The 24,505-nt window shown below is 37.4% G+C and overlaps 1 long non-coding RNA gene across 1 annotated transcript; it reads right to left on the bottom strand.

Moving 5' to 3' along the window:
- Positions 1-2,485: 2,485 nt before the first annotated feature.
- On the bottom strand, positions 2,486-23,362 carry LOC311305239. Its single transcript, XR_014629986.1, has 5 exons — positions 23,055-23,362; positions 22,135-22,273; positions 6,896-6,953; positions 6,494-6,524; positions 2,486-2,972 (listed from the first exon to the last, which is right to left on the bottom strand). It is a non-coding gene; the product is annotated as an uncharacterized lncRNA (long non-coding RNA).
- Between the last annotated feature and the right edge of the window lie 1,143 nt (positions 23,363-24,505).

Here is a 24,505-nt window from a genome sequence, read left to right as displayed (position 1 = left end):
TCTGAATAAAAGTGTAATATTTTTTTAGTGGGCATGAGTCAGAGATGTCAGGTTGTTACAACTGTCCTGATATCATAATGAAGAAAAAAAAACCTTATTAAAATAATTAAATTCTTAAAAAGAAAACCTTAGAAATAAAATACTTCAACAAAACTTATTTAATGCTTATTGTTTGAAACCTTTTGTACACCAAATCATAGTTATGTGGTCCTATATGTTGGATACATATTATAGAAAAAAAAAAAAAAAAAGACTGTATAAGTTTCTTAAAATATCAGATAATTTGACATTTTTATGTCAAGAAAAGGTTAATTCAGGTTGTAAAATGTCATCTGGTGCAACTTTCTAAAAACATAAGGATATTTATGAATAATTCATGATAAGTGTAAAAATAGCTATTTGAATGAGACCACCTTCGACGGACTCCGCCGTATAGACCCTGCCTCGAGCGAGTTGTTCAGTGCAGCTGTAGCGGCAATAATGTCTCATAAGCACTCAGGTGGTTTTATTGTTGGATGTAAGAGTGAACATACAGTCTTCATGTACTCCCGACATCAGAGTAGATGCAGTGGATTAGAATTATTTTTAAAGGGAATGCGCCAAAATATTTTACACGTACTTTGTGAACGAGGGTCAGTACAAAGGGACAATGCAAAACAGGTTTTGCTAAAAAGTTGTTACTCCAGGATGGATCAGTACCAACTGTTCGTGATCCAGTTTATAGTCTCCGGAGCGATACTGGTTATGGCAGTAATGAAAGGGAGAGCCTGCACTTTATCACAGTTCATAGGAGTTGGTGTACGAATATAAAGTTTACCGGTTTATTAAGCACCCCCCGAAAAGGCATAATGTCTGTTAATATTTGTTTGCTGTTAGTTGTAAAGTGTTTTTGTGTAATTCGCTGTGTATGTTGATGAAAATGCAAGGGAGAGAGAGAGTTTATGGATAAGACTTTAATGCGTACTTCTTGTACTGTGTTTATTCAGCTCTTACAGTGATTTTCTGGAGTGAAACATACAATAAACTTCATAAAACTCATCACACACACAAACTACAAATTTTTCCTCACCCCAAAAAAAGTGCCAATTTTAACATGTTAACAGACTTAAATTACACACTCTGGCAGCATCAGAGACTTATTTTAATAGTCAATAGTCAATAGATAATCTAAATGTTTTGCCTACAAACACAAAGCTTCTCGGGGATCGCAAAAGTTTTGCAAGGGAACGCAAATGTTTTTCGTATGCATTCAACTTTTGTATTAAATTTTTTTGTTATTTAGGTGGTGTTCACACTTGGCATGTTTGGTTCGATAAAAAAATGAACCCTGGTGCGATTGGTCTGTTAGAGCGGTTCACTTGAATAAGTGTGAATGCTGCCATCTGAACTCTGGTGTGTTCTTCGGTACAGGAGTCAGAACGTCTCCTCACAGCAGATCTTAGTTTGTGTGTGTGACTGAGAGATTCCTGCCGTTGTTTTGACTCCTTTACACATATTATAAGCTCCTCAGGAGTTCACAGCAGGTCAAAATACCATCATATGTAGGCTTTGTACATACAGCAAGTGCATTTAGGCCAGCAAACAGCATTGATTTGGATGTTCGGTAAGTTCCGTTGCGAAATATTCGTAATAAAAGCTGACCGATCCCTATGCCTTTAGATTCGGTGTTAAAGGGTTAGTTCACCCAAAAATGAAAATTCTGTCAGTAATTACTCACCCTCATGTTGTTCCAACCGCGTAAGACCTTCGTTCATCTTCGGAACACAAATTAAGATATTTTTGATGAAATCTGAGCGCTGGCTCACTCCTCCATAGACTTCTAGGTGACCGAAACTTGCTGGCCCAGAAAATGTATTAAAGAGATCGTTAATATAGTCCAAGTGACTACAGTGGCTCAATCTTAAGTATATCAAACGACGAGAATACTTTTTGTGCGCAAAAACAAACAAAAATAACGACTTTATTCCACTATTCATTTCCTTCTATCTGGGCCTCGAGTTAGTTCACGTAGTGTTTTTGCGCAGCGCGTCTGTGTTGTTCGTCACACGCATCACACACATGACCAGCGTCGGCCAATAGTGAGCCTACGTGGTGACGTGTAACACAGACGCGCTGCGCGAAAACACTACGTGAACTAACTCGAGGCCCAGATAGAAGGAAATGAATAGTGGAATAAAGTCGTTATTTTTGTTGTTTTTTTGCGCACAAAAAGTATTCTCGCCGCTTGATATACTTAAGATTGAGCCACTGGAGTCACTTGGACTATATTAACGATCTCTTTAATAACTTTTCTGGGCCAGCAAGTTTCGGTCACCTAGAAGCCTATGGAGGAGTGATCCAGCTCTCAGATTTCATCAAAAATATCTTAATTTGTGTTCCGAAGATGAACGAAGGTCTTACGGGGTTGGAACAACATGAGGGTGAGTAATTACTGACAGAATGTTCATTTTTGGGTGAACTAACCCTTTAAAATGCCAATGTGAACACTAAGCAAACCAGGACTAAAAGCAACCAAGCCAACCAAACGATCCAAACTATCGAGTGTGAACACACTCACAAATGAATTGTCTGAAGAAAAAAAATGTGGCATTCATCTGTGTACAACCACCACAGGGTGTTGCCATGGAGCATTTAAGGTGTTTATAGTGCACTGCTATGCGGCTGCTAGGGCATTGCTAGTATGTTCTGAGTGGTTGCAAGGTGCTTGCTTACTGGCCTAAAAGCTACAAAGTTAAATTCTTAGTCTTGATGGTTATTCAGAAAGAGAAATGGGGTGGCAAAAAGGGCAATTCATGTGAATGTTTTGAATCTGGATATGTGTTTGGAGTTTGTGTTTGTCTGGGGGCTGAAATAGTGCCGTGACGCGAGCTGAAACCACACTAGTTTCTCTTCTCTCTTAACACGCTTCACAACCTCACCACCACCACCAGGCTGTGACATCACAGGCGCTCAGCTGAAACCTCCACGCACGCCTATGGAGACAGACAACAGAAGAAGATAACACAGAGAGTCAGTGGGCGTCTGCGTTTCTCCTGGCTCCTACTTCTGACTGAATGTGACGTCTGTCCTCCTACTATGTTCCCTTACTCCAATCTGTAATTCATGCAGTACGTACTACTACGCAAAGAGAGGAGGGGAGGGAGAGAGAGAGAGAGAGAGAGAGAGAGAGAGAGAGAGAGAGAGAGAGAGAGAGAGAGAGAGAGAGAGAGAGAGAGAGAGAGGGAGAGAGATTAAGTAGCATTATCATGATTATTACCATGCCTCTGAGTTTAGGCACAGCTGTGTTATCATCATGTCATTTGTGTCAGTACTCACATAAACACACTTGATGAATAAATGAGCGGCCGAGGGCTATTAAGCAAAAAAACACCTGTCTTTCAGGTTAATTAAATAATAATGATTTCCTCAATGGAATAAATAGCTAATCACAGCGCTAACAGCAGACCGTGACTGTCATTTCGATTGGCGAAGTTTGACATTCGCAAGACTTTGAAAACAAAAAGTCATTCATTCACAAGACCACCAGCTCATCAACAAGTGAATCAATCAACCAGTCAATCAGCTCACACTGAAGCTCAGTTAGCGTAGCATGTAGCCACATGTTCATTCATAGATGTTTCTTTAAAAAAGAGTAGCTAAGAGTACCACCAAGTTTCTACTGGCCTTTTTTATAACTGTAAAATCATAATAAAATCAATATGGGATCCTTCAAACAAGTGTTTTTTTTTTTTTTTTTTTTTTTATGAGAGCAGTCAGTGGCTACCACAAGTTACCACAGTATCATTATAGTAACAACTATGGCTGTAGTTCGTATGTTCAGGCCAAAATTTGAGACTTAGCTAAAGTGACTCAATTGAGAATGTCTTGACTTAAGTGCCAGAGGTTTAAATAGTTTTTATTTTTATTTATTTTTTATTGTATTTGTATTTATTTATTTATTTAATAAACCAAATACATAAGAAAACACTGGTTAAATGCACTTTTATGCATATTTATTTATATATATATATATATATATATATATTTTTTTTTTTTTTTTTTTTTTTTTTTTTGGGGGGGGGGGATTATTTGTATAGTATTATATTGCATAAAAAATTATATATTTTGTTGTATTTGTTATCTATTTCAGATATTCTGTATTTTATGTTCTGAAAAGCACACCCTTGTGAAAAAGAAGTACACTTTAGTATACTTTTAAAAATGTTACTGTTATTACCGATATAATATACTTTAAAATAATATACTAAACAGAATATAATGTTTTTAGACACTTTATTTGCTATTAAATTTACAATTTAATGAAAATGTATGATAGTTTACATTTATATTAGGTGCTATAAGCTTAAATGTAGCGCTTTTGACCCACCTGAGTATAGGATTTAAGTATCTTTATATGTAGTTTCATAATTACTTCTGTCTTTTAAATATGGTTAAAATGCACTGCTGAATGTGACAAGCATTTATGGTAAACTAAAATACACTTTATTGTAATTTCTATTGAAATTACTATTGAAACTTGTATTTCATGTAATTAAATATATTTGTAATTACACATTTGGAATAATGTTGAAGTTGTAATTTAGCACATTTAAAATATATTAACTTAACTAAATGTAATATCGAATAACACACTACAGTTCAAGTTATAATCAAGTACTTTACATGTTCAGTTCTCTTAGTTTTGTTGTGGCCACCACATATATTAACTCATGGGAACGTGATCATAGACTGTTGCAGTCGTGACGTCAAAACCCGGAAGACTAATTCTCCACTGGCTCCCTCGAGATTTTCCTATGGGTTTTTCAATTTATGAGTGAAATAAGGCCTGTGGTAAACATGACGATACTTAGATGTTTTGCTCTACAACGTAAATTACCATACCATACCATACCGAAAACGTGCATTTTGAAGTGTTATAATTATCCTCATTGTCTGTGTCTGTGTCCAGGTGTGACAGTCTTTAGACCAGTGGGACTGACAGTAAACATGAGCATCTGCAGCTTAACTGAAGTACACAGTGATTGACCTATGATGCAGGCCTTTTTTTTTTTTAAAGGCTATCGGCTCTCACCTCAAATGGGTCATGTTAAACTTAGATAATGTCCTCTGCTTACAATAAGATCATTCTGCTTACTGGGCTTTGACATAAAACAGCTCTCTTGACTTTTGGCTAGTTAGAGCAGTTTGATGTTTTTCTGTGTACAAGGGCATAGTTTACTACAACACGGGGACTTTCCACACTAAAACCCACTGCAGACCCAGAGAGTTTTAATGTAAGACTAGTTCTCACACACAGAAAGATCACTTCACAGTCCACTTTCACCTACACATAGGTGTGAAAACACACACACACACACACACACACACGTGTGCAAACATGCAAACGTAACACACAGTTGTTTCAGACACAGGTGGGAAATTCACATATGCAACTTTATTCTGAACGTAGTTTCAGTTCAAGTCAAATGAAGTTTATGAATGATGGACAAGAGGTATGCTTATTCATGAAGAGCAAATTATAAAATGGAAAATATTAAGGGTGTGAGCCATACTTGTTAAAAAAAAGTGCCAGCAGAAATACAGGAATGAGCTCTGAGGTATAGGAAACAAAAGCTTTGAGAAGAAGCGAGGTGTCTTGTTACTGCGTCGAAGGTATTTTGTTGTTGAATTATCATAACCTGTCTGTCAAAAAAGGACACACTTACTGTTGGTAAGGACAAACAGGGCATTGTAATGTACGAGATAATGAATGGAGACTCAAAGCTGATTAGATAAAAAGCTGAATTTAAAGGCTTTTATTCACGTATTAACATTGATCAGCGAACATAAACAGAAGCTCAAACGTGCTGCGTAACACGAGAATGAACCTCATTGGTTCTTGCAGAAGCTCAAACGTGCTGCGTAACACGATAATGAACCTCATTGGTTCTTGAGGAAGCTCAAACGTGCTGCGTAACATGAGAATGAACCTCATTGGTTCTTGAGGAAGCTCAAGTGTGCTGCGTAACACGATAATGAACCTCATTGGTTCTTGAGGAAGCTCAAACGTGCTGCGTAACACGGAAATGAACCTCATTGGTTCTTGCTGAAGCTCAAACAAGCTGCGTAACATGAGAATGAACCTCATTGGTTCTTGCTGAAGCTCAAACAAGCTGCGTAACATGAGAATGAACCTCATTGGTTCTTGAGGAAGCTCAAACGTGCTGCGTAACACGAGAATGAACCTCATTGGTTCTCGAGGAAGCTCAAGCGTGCTGCGTAACACGAGAATGAACCTCATTGGTTCTCGAGGAAGCTCAAGCGTGCTGCGTAACACGAGAATGAACCTCATTGGTTCTTGCTGAAGCTCAAACGTCCTGCGTAACACGAGAATTAATCTTATTGGTTCTTCTTTTTTCTGTATGTGAAATTAAAGCAGAGCGAGTGAAAAGCTGTAGTTTGACTGGTTCAGCAGAAAAGGAAAATGGGTGAAAAAAACTTAACCGAAACTCACCTTAAATCACACAAGCGAGATGCAAACCATCCTAATGAGAACACACACACACATACAGTGATTACTTTTGTGTAACATTGTGTAAACAGAGATGAATGATAAACTCAAGGCACACATTCCTGACATGCATTCCTTCGATGAACACCCTGAGCATGCACACACACACACACACACACACACACACACACACACTACTGTTATTACTATCTTTGTGGGGGCGTAATTACACAGACAAACTGTTCGTTCATTCGTTCGTTCGTTCGTTCGTTCGTTCGTTCGTTCGTTCGTTCATTCATTTGCCACCAGCAGAACACCGCCGTAGCTACAATAGCCTAAGACAGACTGTTGCAAACAAAGACAACATATAGGCCTATACAGTATAAAGTAGATACATGCACTTACAGATATGTAGAGAAATGCAGTCTGTCTGAAGGAGCAAGAACACATTCATATGTTTGCCCTGTTGAAATTAAAGTAAAAATGTATGCAGACACACACACACACACACACACACACACACACACACACAGAGAGAGAGAGAGAGACACCCGTGTGGGTGTGAGATTAATCAAAAGTTAAATCAATCTTAAGTTGTCAACAAAATTCCACAGATATTTTCATATGGGAAACATACACAACCATTCCAGGATTTTTTTTGTAGGAAAACACATACAAAAGCAACTATATCCTGCACTACCATAACGTCAGTCTTGAGATATTCTTATTCTTGGAGGATTCAGAAACTTAAAAAAATGTAGTTATTATCATGAATTGTCTATATATAGTATAATTTTTATATAGATATTTTGAAACTTGGAAACACCATTTGACAGCTATTTTCTAGTACGCAAATACACTACACAGCATTAAATTATCAAAAGTGACAGTAAAGAAGATGCATTGTAATAAAAAAAAATTATTTTCAATAAATGCCATTCTTTTGAACTTTTTAGTCATCAAAGAATCCTGAAAAAAAATGTTCACTGTTTCCACAAAAATATGAGGCAGCACAACTGTTTTCACCCTTGATAATAATCAGAAATGTTTCTTGAGCAGGAAATCGTCATATTAGAATGATTTCTGAAGGATAATGTGACACGGAAGACTGGAGTAATGATGCTGAAAACATAACAGGAATAAATTACATTTTAAAATAGTCCACAGTAGAAAACTATATATTACAATTATTATTATTGATTAAATAAATGCTGCCTTGGTTAGCTTTGGAAAACTTTGGAAAAGAATAGACCTCTTTCAAAAATATAGAAAAATCTTACTGACCCCAATCTTTTGAATGGTAGTTTAAAGGGTTAGTTCACCCAAAAATGAAAATTCTGTCAGTAATTACTCACCCTCATGTTGTTCCATCCCCGTAAGACTTTCATTCATCTTCGGAACACAAATTAAGATATTTTTTATGAAATCTGAGAGCTGGCTCACTCCTTCATAGGCTGCTAGGTAATCGATATCTGCCAGCCCAGAAAAGTTAGTAAAGACATTGTTAAAATAGTCCAAGTGACTACACTGGCTCAACCTTAAGTTTATCAAGCGACGAGAATACTTTTTGTGCAAATTTTTAAAAATAAATAAATAACAAATAACGACTATATTCAACTAATAATTTTCTTCTTTGTGGGCCTCTGAGTGAGTTCACGTAGTGTAACAGCACAGCGCTTCTGGGTTGTATGTCAGAATGTAGACTCACTATTGGCCGACGCTGGTCATGTGTGTGATGCGTGTGATGTTGGCCAATAGTGAGCCTACGGTCTGACGCTGCGCTGCGCTGCACTACGTGAACTCACTCAGAAAAAAATGAATAGTTGAATAAGGTCGTTATTTTTTGGGGGGTTTGCGCACAAAAAGTATTCTCGTCGCTTGATAAACTTAAGGTTGAGCCAGTGTAGTCACTTGGACTATTTTAACAATGTCTTTACTAACTTTTCTGGGCTGGCAGATATCGATTACCTAGCAGCCTATGAAGGAGTGAGCCAGCTCTCAGATTTCATCAAAAATATCTTCATTTGTGTTCCGAAGATGAATGAAAGTCTTACGGGGTTGGAACAACATGAGGGTGAGTAATTGCTGACCGAATTTTCATTTTTGGGTGAACTAACCCTTTAAGTACAGCAATGCTATCATAAATTTTGCTTCTTTAGCTCAAAAACAGCCTTTTTCAGGTTACGAATGCACATTTTAGGAGTAAACAAGCACAAAAGCTGGTTATATTAACTGAAAGGTGGGACTTCCATTCCTTCGTCTGCCATATTGAGCGCTACAATTTCTTCTATATGAGAGGTTCATCTCCTCTCCCTTAAACGGTCTTTTAAAGGTGCTCTAAGCGATGTTGGGTGACGTCGCTTGTTGTTGACGTTCGAAGTATTGTCAAACAAAATGGAGGCTAGCTCGTCCCTCCATCCTCCTCATCCCGTCCCCTTCCCCTCCCTTCCGTGCTTCCTGAAAGAGTCATGAACGCCAGACTGGATTTAACCACCTGTCTAGCAAAAACAGAGCCACCTGAATGTCTGATTGGAAGCCCTTTTTCTGGCGGAGTTCTCGCCACCTTTCGAAGGCTTTTCCGATGGAAATTCGGGACTTCGCACGTTCCTTCTCCTTTTCCCTCTTCTTTGCTATTTGTTCATCGGAACGTCGTCTCTTTGGTCGTGTGTCGGCCATATCAAAATTCAAGAGAATATAATTCTAACGTTAGTCTTTGTCGTTGTCTAGGACATCTCTCCTCTAGCTAACTTCCCTCTTCATGCTTCTCTCTCCTCCACTCCCCACATCCCCCTTCATGTGCACGCGCACTAACCCCCCAACCCCCACCCCCAAATCATTCTTGTCATCAATATTCAATATTGGCTGGAACACTGTTTGTTATGTTTCGTGGTCCAGGCTGGGCCAATTTGTTTTTGTTGCCGTTTGTGGAGCCTGGGCTGTCTACAGAGACCACGTTTTTTTTTTACAGTGTGTTCAGGGGACAGGCAGCTAGCGGATAGTGAGGAGATGTTTGCCGTATGTGACAAAAAATGTTTCAGCCTAAAAAACGCGTGACATCGCTTAGAGCACCTTTAAAAAGTGAAGATTCAAGACGAAACTAGACGAGAATTTTTTCATCATGATGTATTTTTGAACAGCAATAAAAACATACAGATTTGAAATATGTTTGCTATTTAGACTCAGGGTTTAAAACATTCAAACAATAATCAATGTGTTCTTTATTAGCAAAGAAACCTTTCCAGCCTATCAGCTGTCATTTTTAACCCTGCGGCCCGCCATCGAACACAGATTTATGAGCAGAGTTATGCAAATAAGCGGCACTCCAGTCACTCAAAACTGCACAACAACAGCCCAGAGAATGAAAAATCCAGGCAACATTCACTGAGAGATGGCTTGCTTGTAGAAGATAAACCTGGTACTTTCCTTGTGAAAGAAATACACTTTAGCATAAAAAGAGTACTTTAGAAGTAGTATGCTTTAAAACAGAATTTTTTTGAGATTTTAACATGTAAGCGAAGCATTCTGGTGAACTCTGACAAAAAAAAAAAAAAAAAAAAAACATTTGCTTTAAAAAAACACACATTCACTGACACTAGAGCTGGGCATTGACAAATGTAACAGTTCAATTCGGTTTCGATTCACAAGCTGGCATTGACAAAATGTAACAGTTCAATTCGGTTTCGATTCACAAGCTTGAGATTTGATTCGATTCATTCGGGGCCTATCAGATACAGATGACATCTTTATAATTCTTTTGTAACATTCTTTTTGTTGTTTTTTGTTATATTTCTTTATAACTTTAATTGATTTGTAGGCTACTTACATTTTAAGTACACATAAAGAAGTTTTTATAATACATTTTTAATTACATAAATTATGTTTGTTCTTGTTTTTAATATAAATATTTAAATGGTGGCTGTCATAAAATGTATTTATTCAAACATAGGACATTCAATTTTGAAGAACAGGTAAGTAAAAAAATACAATGAATATGTAATATAGTGCGCATATTTAGCAGAATGCTCCTCTCTTCATTTTCTCAATTCCTCTCTCGCGTTTTTGGACATTGAATGGCTTTTCTGAGGTAAATGTGACGTTATGTGTATATATGTATGTGAGTGTGTGTATGTGTGTAGGCCTGTAGCCTATAGCCACACACATATTATATAAACAAACTTAGATGCGGTTACTTGCGATTAATCGATTTGACAGCACTAATATTATAGCCTATATATGACCTTTTATTTAATTAATATTATCAACAATTACAGGTTTCTTAATATATCATTTTTTTAATTACATATATATTTTTTTATTATATATATCATTTTTTAAAGAAACCTGTAAGTGCTGATAATATAATATTAATTAAATAAAAGGTTACTTAAGTGTACTCAAGGAGAGTATAGGCCTATATATACATATACACACACACACAGAGATTACTGTATATAAACAAACCTTTATGTTAGATGTGATTAATCACGATTAATTGATTTGACAGCACTAATTTACCGGTATATAAGATTTTAAGCACACTACAAGTGCACATTTAATTTAACAAAGCATACTTCTTTTTCATAAGAGCTGGTACACTGTCACAAACACTTCTGATGCATTACTATGATCATAAATTAAATGATATGCTCATGAGCAAGCCCAGAGAGACTTTTTCCCCACTCAGTTTGAGACAAAAATCAGATATCAAATCTGTTAAACAGCTGTAAGTACAAAACTCTATGCCAAAAGCTTTATCAAATGATCTACAATATTTAATAAATGAACACATAAGGGATGTAGGTGGCTGTATATAAGATGTTCAAATCTTGCAGAAAATCTGTGAAGCTTTAATTCCACATGGGCCTCCGCATGAGTTTGAATGCTATATTCAACATCATATTCTACTCTTCCAGAAAGAGTCCAAGCTGAAATGTCTTTAATCATCTGTACATTGAAGGCACATACAGACACACACAACAACAACAAGGCAATTTCTATTTCCAACTGCTGTGGCAAGCTGCAGACAGGCTGGTTAATGTGGAGCCCTGCTGCATGAGGCCCACAGCGACATCAGAGCGGAGAGAGGCACAGATCACATCACTAATGCACCGCTTAATACAGTCTTAGAATAACACATACATATACACATGCCAAGTTCATCACCAAACACACGGCCTGTCTTGCAGCTGAATGGACACTCAAGCCTTTAATGCCCAAGGGTGATGCCAGGGGCCACTGCAGAGCCACACCTGTCCCTCTCTGCCACTTATCTATTGTGTTCAGATTAACCAGACAGACGGCAGACGGACAGTCTGCACATACTGTCCATGCACATATACACTGTGTACCAGTGTGTTTTAATATTGACTCTTATAATGACCATGAACAGTTGTTTATTTGTCCACAGCCATTTTCTGACACTTAGAATTAAACAGGTTGTTGCCACACTGTAAAAAGTGATCGGTTGACCTAACTTAAACTTAACAATTCCACATAACTTAACTTTTTCAATTACGCATGAAGTTTACTTAATAATTTTAAGGCCTCACTTTTTTAAGTTAAGTCAACTGATCACTTTTTACAGCGATACTGTGGCTTTAAGGGATAGTTCACCCTAAAATTTTAATTCTGTCACCATATACTCGTACCCTGAAGTCCTTCCAAACCTGTATGACTCGTTTTCTTCTGTGAGACACAAAAGAAAATATTTTAAAGAATTTTTCAACTTTCTGTCCAAACAAGGAAAGTCAGTGGGGTCCAAAACAATATTCGATTGGACCCCATTGACTTTTAATGTAGACTTTTTTTAAATAAAAATTCAACTGTGTTTTTTATAAATTGTCTGGAGCTATTGTCTGAATAAATTGTTATTAAGCTTCCGTTTAATGTAGTATGTGGACATATTTAAACATCAAAATGTCATACGGCAAGGGTGGGTATACATATTTCTGTGCATGTCTGAGCATGACAATAGTTACATAATGTCCAATAAGCCAGCCAAAATCACTCCTGTGCAACAAACAATAGATGGAACACATCCAGATCAGGTCACAGATGGGTTTCTAAGACACAACAGCACATAGCAACACTGATGAAGTCAAATTCTGTAAGAAATGAGTATGTGTTAAATGATATAGCTAGAAAGTTAGCCACTAAACATGTTCACATTATTCACAACTCACAATAGTGCTTTAGTAGCTGCAGTTAAATGGACCGTTCTTCGAAATAAGATTTTTATGTCAGTAAAAACTTTTCAATCTGTAAGGTGAGTTGAGTTGTTTGTTTGTTTGTTTCTATGAATATAAGCAAACTTTTCAATGTCTGTTCTGTGCTGTATTGACAAGCCTTGAATGCTCATTAACAAATGAATATCTTTTGCATGGTAACCATGTTGATAATGTGTTCTGGGAGATTAGTTACTGGTCTTAGTAAAAAGTGTTTTGTTTTTCCCTCCAATTATGTCATCCAGTTATGGAAAGAAATGGTACAGGACAAATTATGCATCAAAGTTTAATATTTAGGATTAGAGTTAAGCACCACTATAAAAACGAATATGGTTTCTGAAAATTTCTGTCATTTTGTTCATTCATTTTTGTTTTCTATTTGAATGTATGTTAAAATGTAATTTATTCCTGTGATGGTAAAGCTGACTTTTCAGCATCATTACTCCAGTCTTCAGTGTCACATGATTATTTTATGATGATTTAATGCTCAAGAAACATTTATTATTGTTATCAATCTTGAATCAGGATTCTTTGATGAATAGAATGTTCAAAAGAAATAGAAACGTTTTAACAACTGAATGTGTCCTTGCTGAATTAAAGTTATTTTCTTTAAAGGGGTGGTTGATTATGATTTCACTTTTCTAACTTTAGTTAGTGTGTAATGTTGCTGTTTGAGCATAAACAACATCAGCAAAGTTACAACGCTCAAAGTTTAAAGCAAAGGGAGATATTTTCTTTTAAAGAAATCGCTTTTTAAGGACTACAACAAATGGCTGGTAGGGACTACACGACATTCCTCCCGGGTTAGTGACATCACAAACCTTAAAATTTACATTAACCCCGCCCCCGGGAACAAGATTTATAGATGATCAAGACAGAATATGCTAATCAATGACTAGAAGATGACTACACATAAGCTACATAAATTCATCAACTAACCATTCAGAAATGTCCTGTTGCATTCAACATGTCGTCACTTCTTCTTGAGTCTCTCCATCATTGTCTGAATCCGGTTTGAACATAAAAGGCTAAACGTTTTTGAAATTTTCAGGGCATGTCTGTGTAAGTGCAAGCTGTTGAAGCTCCGCCCTCTGTGCCGGGAGCAGCAGCTCACTTGCATTTAAAGGAACAGACACAAAAACGGTACGTTTTTGCGCACCCTCAAAAATGGACAATTTTAACATGCTATATAAAAATATCTGTGGGTTATTTTGAGCTAAAACTTCACATACACACTCTGGGGACATCAGAAACTTATTTTACATCTTGTGAAAAGGGCATTATACCACCACTTTAAATAAAAAACAGACTTTTGAGCGGTAGTGTATTACTTTTTATTTTATTATTTTTTATATACAATTGTGTTAGACTGTAATGGCTAATATATATATATATATATATATATATTACAATAGTAAAGACATTAGAATTAGTAGTATAGCTATGTGTTTTGTTTCTTTAGCTGTGGTTACCATGATACAAAAATGTATAGGCCTATCTTTTTGTTTATGCCTGTTGCCTACATACAGAATGACAAAGCTAAGGATTGTTCTTCTGTGAAAGAGGTGAGAGGAGAGCATTGTACAAGACTGAGAACTCTGTCAGTGTTTATAGGGACGTCCTCAGCCAGTATGTGTGTCTGTGTGTTGAATAAAAGTGTGCTCCTCACCTCAACACTGTTTTCAAGTTCACTTCCAGGAGACAAAGGCACTATTCTGCTGAGGAGGAGAAAAGAAGGGGGAGCGGAGGAAAGAAAGAGGGGCTGAAGAGAAAGACAGTGGAACTTTCCAAATCATTTGAGTTTGGAATTTTGTTAGAAGGTGCTACATAGCTCAAAATATTTGTTGTTTCAGTCAGCATGGCAACCAGTACACAGGCCAGCAGTTTGATAATGAGACTTAACATTGAAACTGCTGCCTCAGATTCTTACCCACATACAAACAACGTGAGAGGTTTCAGGACTCTTCTCGCACTGTTTATTTTTCTCTCATTTTTTCGATTGCTTAGATTTCACTGATGGCATGCTCCAATGACAAATGTTGAGTGACAACGTCTCTCAGGTGAAACCAGTGACCAGAAACGGTAAAGAGAACAGACCAGAACAAACATCTGTCACTCAATTATTAATCTCTCTCTTCTCTCTCTCTCTCTCTCTCTCTCTCTCTCTCTCTCTCTCTCTAGTGCAGACACCCATCGAAAAAGAGTCTAAAGCCATTGAACCATTTACAATTCATTCTAATCATTTAAGGGGCAACACAGGTTAATTATTGTTATGGCTTTGCAATAATGCAAAAGATTAACCACAATCTAAGGCTAGAATATTACAAAGCTAAATTAGAGTATACAGTTCACTCATAAAAAGAAAAGTCTGTCATCATATACTCACCTTGATGTTGTTCCAAAAGCTGTGACTTTCAGCTTGTAGAACAGAGAAGGTAATTTTTGCAAGAATATCCCAGCCAAAGCAAAAAATGACTAAAAAGGACAATTAACATATCATATATGTGATCTATACTAATTGTGCACAATACTCAAGTTTTCTGAAGTCATACAATATCTTTGCATGAGGAACAGATCAAAATGTATTATCTTGACATCTGCCTAGTTCATCTTGGCAAATTTACGAGAGAAGTAACATTTATTAACTATTTGTTCAGATCTTTTTAACGAAACGCTGTGGCGACAAATCTGCAAAATGATATTACGTTGTTTCTTGCACATTTCACAACACATTCAAAGAGAAATGTCTAGTGAGTGGCACTAAAACAGTTTTGCAGCAATTGAGAAATTAAATGTCCAGTGATTGTTAAAGGTTAATGTTCTATCGCATTTGAAAGTAACATACCACCTATATTAACCCCTAAACCTAACCGATAGTGTTGACAAAAGCAAACACGATTAAAAATGCATTTGCTGAAGCATCCGTGCCATTTCAGCTTTCTTTTTATCATGACTTGTGTTTTTATGGGCTCGCACCAAAGTGCTTCACATCGCAAGAGCAATGCTGTGTACCAGGTGAGCTAACAAGCAAGTTTACTATTTGAAAAGCAACACTTAGGGAGATGATACTGCAAAAAAAATATTTTCTTCGTTTAGGATTACTTTTTTTTTTTTTTTTTTTTTTTTTTTTCAGGCCTGATATCTAAAAATTCTATTTAGAATTTTGAAATTTGAAAACATTCTATGTCTTGTTCACAGAAACAGAAACAAGATTCTCACCCCATTGGCAGATCAATTAGCTTGGTTTAGGCAAAAACTCACTTCAAATTTATTTTTATTTTTTTAAATCTGCCATTTTACTCATCTAGTAAATGCATTTAGACTTTTTTCAATTTTTAGATATTTGGACTGGAAACAAGACAAAAAAAAATAAGTAAAAAAATAATTTTTTGCAGTGTATGCTATGCATATGTCAAAATGTATTAGTTTACAAATCGTGCAATATGGTAAACGTGTTTTGAGGTCATAATATTGTGCAATGAACCATGTAAAAATAAGTATTTATCGATCAATAAAAGTTGTTGATGTTTTACTGCCACTAGTGTTCATTTCAGCTGGAAACTTATATGCTTATATGTATAGGTACGCTTTTGGAGGAAAAGAGCAACCAGTAGAATATTCAAAATAAATAAATAAAACTGTAACATACAAAGATTCACCCTGTATTTGATTCTTATATCTAGTATAAGCTTAATTTTTCCTAAAGAGGAAGGTGGGAAGAATAAAGAAAAAGAAAAATAGAAATGACAACAATAAAAAGGGAGAAACGTAGATCCAAGAGGTTCTTCTGTTGCTATGCATGCATGTGTTTATGTATGTTAGAAACAGATACAGTGAAACAGGCATGAAATCTGATCACAGATCAATACTCAGCTCTGCTCCACAGAGACCAGAGAACATCAGATAGTGGCTTGTGGGGTGGAGTGGAGGGTGTCTTAATGCACTCGGCTTGGTACATTGCAGGAGGTGCCCACAAATGCTCACCCAAGTTCTTAAAAGCATGTTTTCTGCTTTGGCTGATTGCCAGAATTGGTGTAGAGGTCTACTTCTAATATTTGAAAAGTAATCATAAATAAAAGCAAATGAAAAACAAGAGTAAAAAGCTAAAGGTGAAAAGACTGTTAAATCTTGCCTCTATATTCAATGTAACTCACGTCAATTCACCCGTCATCTAAAGCAGATGACGGACCAAACATTGTACAAAGCCATTTGGGCTAATTACATCATTAATTATTCATCAGTACTTGACCAGATTGAAGGCAAACCAGAGCTGTACACATTAGACAGAATAGAGGCATGATTAGCTGTAATCATTGAATGCTTAGTGTCACAGTAAGATATGATGGTGGTCTTTTGTAGCAGCCCTCTAACCAAAATCAATTACATAAGTGGACACACAGCAACAGGATTCGTTAAATGGGAAACGGTGTGTGTGTGTGTGTGTGTGTGTGTGTGTGTGATGGATACGGTGGACGGTTGTGTTATCTGATCACTCAAATGCCAATAATCATCTGTGAAAAGAAGCAGTGAGTAGTAGAAATATGAGAAGAATATGGCTTTTAAAATTAATTATACTTTAAAAAAAAACATGGATTCTTTGGCAGATGGAAAATAAGACTTATCTTCCAGAGGAAATGTAGACACCAAAACGAAACATCTAAACATTAAACTAAATGAAAATAAAAAGGCTTTGCACAGACTTGCTGTCTGAGGGGAAAAATGCAAACTGCGGACGAGTATTACTACAGTTTTTGTCGTTTAGAGACTCATGACTGGTAACTGAAAGGTGGTGTGTCCCATAAGGGACCATCCACGAGCTAACACCATTGTGTCCTTGGGGAAGGCACTTAAACCCAGGCTGTTCCAAAGAGACTCTGCCTGTATTATGTTCAACCCAGGCTCATTGGAAAAACGTGCTGTGTCTCCTCTACCTAAAACTCCAAAAACGTACATACACTGTACATGCAAATCACTGCAGTTTCCAGCAACACCAAAAACTTTTCACACAAATTATGATTACAGGGGGTTAATTTTGTTTAATAAAGACTTATTTTCGTACTTTTCCATGTACAAATTATGAGCTTAACTCACTTTTAACATAGTGAATAATTTGTAAATGAATGCATTTTGACATTTGTCTCACCAACTATTACCAGCTTCATATGTTTGGCTTTTCTAATGTAGTAAACTTGCTCGCTGCATGTTTGAGCTCTCATGTGGTTTTATTAACACTATCGGTTAGGTTTAGATTTGTATGGAAGCTTGTTTCCGCCACAGAATAAAACATTTTAAAAGACAATTGCAATTAATCGCAATTATAAATCGCAATTCTGACTTTATTTCTCAGAATTACAAGATATAAAGTCAGAATTGTGTGATATTAAGTCGCAATTGCGTGTTATAAAGTCAGAATTGCGAGATATAAACTTACAATTGCGAGATATAAGGTCAGAATTGCGAGAAATAAACTAGCAATTGCGAGTTATAAAGTCAGAATTGTTTGTGATTGTGAATATGAGCCAGATGCTGAATGAGCTCTGAAGAAGACAGTGATGATGGTATGAAACATCTGCTCAAACTGAACCATTACAAGCTTTAAAAGGTAACAAAATTGCTTTATTTCATTCTTCTGTAATTGTTACTCTAATATCAGGAGAGTCTTATATTATCCCGACAGTTAGAGATCCATCCGTGTTAGATATAGATCCGGGTCGCTTAAGACCCGAATATGTAATAATGATTGGCAAAACATCCATGCATTTAAGGGTTAATAAACTTGCAGATCTGCTTGAAAAAGAGATTGATAACAATATAAAAGCGGTAATCTGGAGGTGATATGATATATTTCACAATTGATAAGAAAGCAGTTATATGATCTCCATTTTGGTTCCCAATTCATGTGAAAACAATCAAGCTGGATTTCGTCTAGTTCACATCACTTGCATCTCTTGGCAAATGCTATTTTGTGCATGGTAAGTTTTGGTAGCAAAACCAAAGGGACAAACACATGAGTAAAAACATGATGTGAACAATGCTTTCCATTTCTAGCGCTTTCCCCTCTTGAGTCATTACAGTGGTAAACAGCTGCCATGGTGAAACTCAAACGCAGCACGATTCGGAGCCAAATAAATACAATGTGAAAAGAAACATGAGGGAGATGGGCGGGGGGGCGGGGGAAGGGCGTATAATCGAACATGTGCACCAACCAAGAAATCGAAAAAAAGTGTGAAAACCGCCTGAAAGGGTCAGAGTTGGGTATTTTAAAGAGGACTTAAGTAAAAACACTAAACAATGACCCTATTTTAAGCCACTGGTTTCTGGAAAATCCCATTGTAGATTATAAACTATTTCAAGCAGTCCTGAAAGTCTTTTACTCATCAAATGTCTATCGGTTTCTCCATCTCGGTTGCTTGCCAGACTTGAGGACATGTACTGTCACTCTTGTATCGCAGAGAGATATAACCGAAACTCTCTCCTTGGGTCATACACTTACCCCTCACGTCTTAAAGCCTGTAAATGTTTCCCACCGAAACTGAGAAACACGAACACAGAGACACACAAGTGCGAGAGAGAGAGATTTTCGCTCTGAGGTGGGGGTCTGTCGAAGTTGCCTGCCACCATACGGGGTTAAATGGTGTGGAACAGGTTTGGCGCAGAGCGACACATTGTTGGGCACCTGTGCAAACAGCACAGCCCATCTGAGCTCAGTGAGTCGCTGCTGCCTAATAGCTATCGATCATTCTGCTTCAGCAGACACACACACACACACACCTCTGTTAGAGGCTCTGACACAGGCTGGCAGTTAAAAAAAAAAAAAATCAAACAGGCCCTCTGAATTATACAGGCAGGAGGGGGGACGCCAGTCTGTCAGATGTCAGAATTAGGCCCAAATGAGCGTCTGGATCTCAGCTGGACTTTTCCAGCGCAGTGGGCCTCTAGTCCAAAGAGAACAAGGTAATGGGACTGGGGAGGAGGTCAGGTTAAGAGAACATTCACCTGTAAGCAGACGAACTGGAAGGGGGCCAGTCGCAGAGGTCGTCAGATTTGGATTTGAGCGTTTGGCAGCCTCACAAAGCTCCACATTGTGGCCAAAAGAACCTGTTGAATGTGTGCGCATTTTAAATAGGCCCGTTGAAGTTTAACATGCCGCAAACATAAGGGTGTGGTGGATTTCACGTAAATACTAGTGGACACATTCGGTTTCGAGAGCGAAATTAGCGAGACACATAACAGACCAACATACAGACATGTACACTCAGACATTACCCACTCTGGAGTAAATCTATGGCAAAAAAAAAAAAAAAAAAAAAAAAAAAAGATTAGACCTCTAATGCAAACTGAGATTTCCACTATTATGGCAGTAACTGACAGGTATATAGGCCACCAAGCAAACCTGTTATTTATTTATAGCGTTCAAAGGTTTGGGGTCAGAAAGATTTTTTAAATGTTTTTTCAACTGCTCAACACAGCTGTATTTATTTGATTGAAAATACAGTAAAAACAGTAATACTGTGATTTTTTTTTTTTTTTACAATAACCTACAATTAACCTATTTTAATATATTTTAAAATGTCATTTATTCCTGTGATGGCAAAGCTGAATTTTCAGAATCGTTACTCCAGTCTTCAGTGTCAGAAAATCATTCTAATATGCTGATTTGATGCTCAAGAAACATCTCTTAATATTATTATCAATGTTGAAAACAGTTGTGCTGCTTTATATTTCTTGGAAACCTTTTTATGATTCTTTGATGAATTGAAAGTTCAAAAGAACAGCATTTAACTGAAATAGATTTTTTTTTGCATCAATGTAAAAGTCTTTTCTGTCTATGAATATCTACTGAATATCCCCATGCTGAATAAAAATAATAATAATAATAATAATAATGTTTATTCTTAAAGGGTTATTTCATTACTTCCGTTACTGGAAGCTAGTGATTACAGTTTATGAAGTTAGAATTAAAACGCATGACTTCAGGAGGCCTTTATTAACCACCTGGAGCAGTATGGATTACTTTTATTATGGATGGATGTGCTTTTTTGGGCTTCAAAATCTAAGGTACCATTCACTCCCATTATAAAGCTTGGAAGAGCCAGGATATTTTTTAATATAACTCCGATTGTGTTTTGCTGAAAGAAGAAAGTCATATACACCTACGATGACTTGATCATTTGTGGGTGAACTAACCCTTTAAAATGTGATGTTCCAAACCTCCTTTACTTTGTTTCCCCAAAGAACATATTTTGAAGAATGCCTTTGTCTACATAATGAAAGTCAATGTGGTCCAAACCAACAAACAAAATAGACATTTTAAACCTCTTTTGTATCCACAGAAGAAAGTCAGTCATACAGGTTTGGAACGACACATAAGGGTGAGTAGGCTATTGATGATAGATTTTTATTATGCTTTTATTTAAAAACATAGGCCTATTCTTAAATCTGATTATCTTGCATACAGCTTTTGCTTCTTTAATACATAAATTAATCTTATTTAAGAATATTAAATAAAAAAATTTACAGGACAAAAATACTAATTAGGAAAACAATTGCTGTGTTTGACAGGTATGACAGTGACGGGTCTATTACCCTGACATTTCCTTGAGATTCAGAGGACATAAAGCATTTCCCAGCGTAAGTTACAGCTCAATGAAGGCGTCACTGAACCGAAACAATCAACGAGAAACAGAACTCCACAGTGTAAACCTGAGCCTCGATTAATCAAGATGTTTTAACGACAGCGCTAATAAACTCAGAAAACGCACTCCCGCTCACCTCCTCCACGCCTCCGGGGAGACTGCGGGGAATCACAGTCTGTTTTATAGCTTTATTAATTAAAAAAGCCTGCTGAGATAACTCTCAACATGTCATCAAACAGAGATGAACGGCAGCTTGCAGACGTTACACACTGGCGTTTTTTCGACCTGATGGAGAAGGGCGCATGCTGATGGATGAAAAGTCCTGCTGTCAGACAATATTGATAGTGTAACACCCCTGTCTGTGGCTATAAAGAGACATGAAGGTGACAAGCTGTAGCGCATCCATCCAGGCAATTCACACACACTCCAATGACCAAATGATTTGACATAATATTTCAACCTTTTATGTCCCGCAATGAATCAGAGATAAAAGGCTGAGCTGACGTTTAAATCTGCTTTTTACAATATCTTACTGACATCGAAAATTAAAAGGAGAGGTCTCAAGAATCCATTTCAAGATCTAAAATACGATCGGGAACACATGTCCGTGTTTAAAACACTTCGCATGTCAGATCATATTTTAACCAGCGCAGGGAAGTCTGCAGGGTCTATAAACTAAGAAATGTACTCTCGGTTCACTTGATTTTCATTTTAGTGCTTCACAAAAAGTCACGATAAAATAACTCACAGAGCAATAAGATCACTCCACTGAGGTAATACTGACCTTTAGATGTGGCGATTCTGCTCCAGATCTTTCTAAAATGGCACCACCATTAATGCGCTATAATTGGCCTGTTTTAAAAGGGTCAGACGACTCGGAGCAGGGCTGCTTGTAAGTTATGCTTCAGGGGTATCATCAAACTCTGAAATAAAGCAAACAACATATAGAGGGAATTAAAAAGTAATTTATGGCTAATCTAGTACTTGGTTAACAATGTGAGCACATAATCAATGGCCAAATAAGAGTACTATGGGTTCAAATGGGAGTACTATTTTACTGGTCTTTATGTTGTTAATGTTAATGAGGCAGCTTTGGCATAACCGAGGTTTTTCCATCATACCGTACATTACAATCGGTTCAGGGTCACGTCCGTGGTTAGCACAAAGGTTTGTTTCAACTGGGTGGAGGGGGCACATGTCACCTTGTGCGACTGGGAACATTTGTCGCATGTAAGCATAAACAATGGAAGTACTTTGACAAACTGAATGAGGGTGAACTGAGGTGCTAATTCTTAATTCATCTCTGTTCATCTGAACCCTCTTTGCCCAAGTCAATCAGTTTGTCATGGATTAATGAACCTGTAGCGATGTCTGCGTGTGTGTGTGTGTGTGTGTGTGTGTGTGTGTGTGTACCTACTTTACTATATTTTGTGGACAAATTTGTACCCAGAAGTGACCAAAACGTGTGTGTGTGTTACAGCTCTGACCCAAGTAAAAAAAAAAAAAATGCATCCTTGATAATCTACTTGCATCTTCTGCGGATCATTTGCTCTTAACTTTCTACCCACCCTCATATGCTGTGAAATGTGACCATGTTTAAATTCGCGCTTGTGATTCTAAAAGCATTTATGATTCAACCTAGTATTTACACAGGAAACATTCAAAATATTCAGTCAAATAATATGTAGACAAATGCAAGCTCACACATTGGCAGGCCAGTAAACTTGACCACAGTTACAGCTTTAAGGAAGTGTAAACGTAGGGATGTTGGCTCTGTCTCATCTCCTGTCACTTGTTGATAGAGACGTGCTGTGGAGAGCAGAGAGCTGGATTGGCACGTCCTTCTGCACTCAAAGGAGTGCTGTGAGACATGCTGAGAAACAGCTGTCTCGTCTCCTTCATAGCAGTGCCTTTAATTATGTCTGACCTACAGAGAAAAGAAGAAACCCGCCACGACCTCACCAAAGCACAGTGCAGTCACTTTCCCCAATAACACCAACTGACCATTTCATAATTCAAACGAACGAGGTGGAACGGCAAAAGAATATTAAGACTGGTACGATGTTTTCACAACTGCTTTCCTGTTATTATTTTTGAGTTGTTGATAAAACTATGAAGAAGAAAAAAAACACACCGTCCACAAGGACGCAGCTGGTTGAGAAAACAACCTGCCTTTTTTCCCCTCTCCGTCAACAGCTGAAACAACAGCAGTTCTTGGAGGGAAAGCCTTTGTGTTATTGGTAATCATTCTGACACCCGGCCAAGCAAAAGAAACTGAGCCATGCGTCATAAGGTTCCAACCTACAACCTCTCAGCCTACACACACCAGCAGCAATCTCCCTTAGCGCAAGACCATGGGCCCACAAAGACCCTCTCTGGAGAATTTACTCGCTTTGACTAAAAAGAGTCATTGTTTCTATATAAAACCGGGCAGTTCTTAAGTGATTACCACCACAGTGTGCACATACACATACACACTTAAAAAATAAAGGTTCCAAAAGATGAATATCACAGTGATGCCATTAGAAGAACCATTTTGGACATCCCAAAGAACCTTTCAGTGAACAAAGTACTTTCTTAACCTAAAGAACCCTGTTCCACTATAAACAACCTTTTGGCCAATGGAAAGGTCCAATGGCAAAGACATAGAACCATCAATGCCAATAAAGAACCTGTATGAGGGAAAACTAGGGCTTAGAGTGTGTTATTGAGCAAAACAGTTGGGAGTTGGTGGAGCGTTCGCGCTGTGTGACAGAAAACGCTCAGGAAGTTCACTCCTCTCACGTGGGCACTGGGTTTTCTGGAAAGAACAAACCAACACAATGGAGCTCCACTAAAACTGTTTTCAAGGCAACGGATTTCCTGCCCTAGTTGTAGTAAGGATAGCTATGCAGAGATTGTATATGAGCGCGAGTGTGTGCACGAGCAGATAATGAAATTGATACAAGGCTAGAGCCGAACGACTAAAAAGACAAACACAACATTCTGTCTTATCAGAGTTAGCCTGAGCATAAACAGTCTCTGTTGATAGGAAAAAGAACACAGGATAGCGTAGGTGGCAAAAAGAAGAGGAGAAAGAGGAAGAGAGTCCATATTCTACACAAATACAATGGCACGGGTCACACCCCCACTTCAGTTCAGCTGGGCTGCAGAGA

Source organism: Rutilus rutilus (assembly GCF_951802725.1).
Source record: "Rutilus rutilus genome assembly, chromosome: 15".
In the NCBI taxonomy this organism is placed as follows: domain Eukaryota; kingdom Metazoa; phylum Chordata; class Actinopteri; order Cypriniformes; family Leuciscidae; genus Rutilus; species Rutilus rutilus.
Note: the sequence above shows the minus strand (reverse complement) of the source record. Positions and strands in the feature narration are given on the sequence as shown.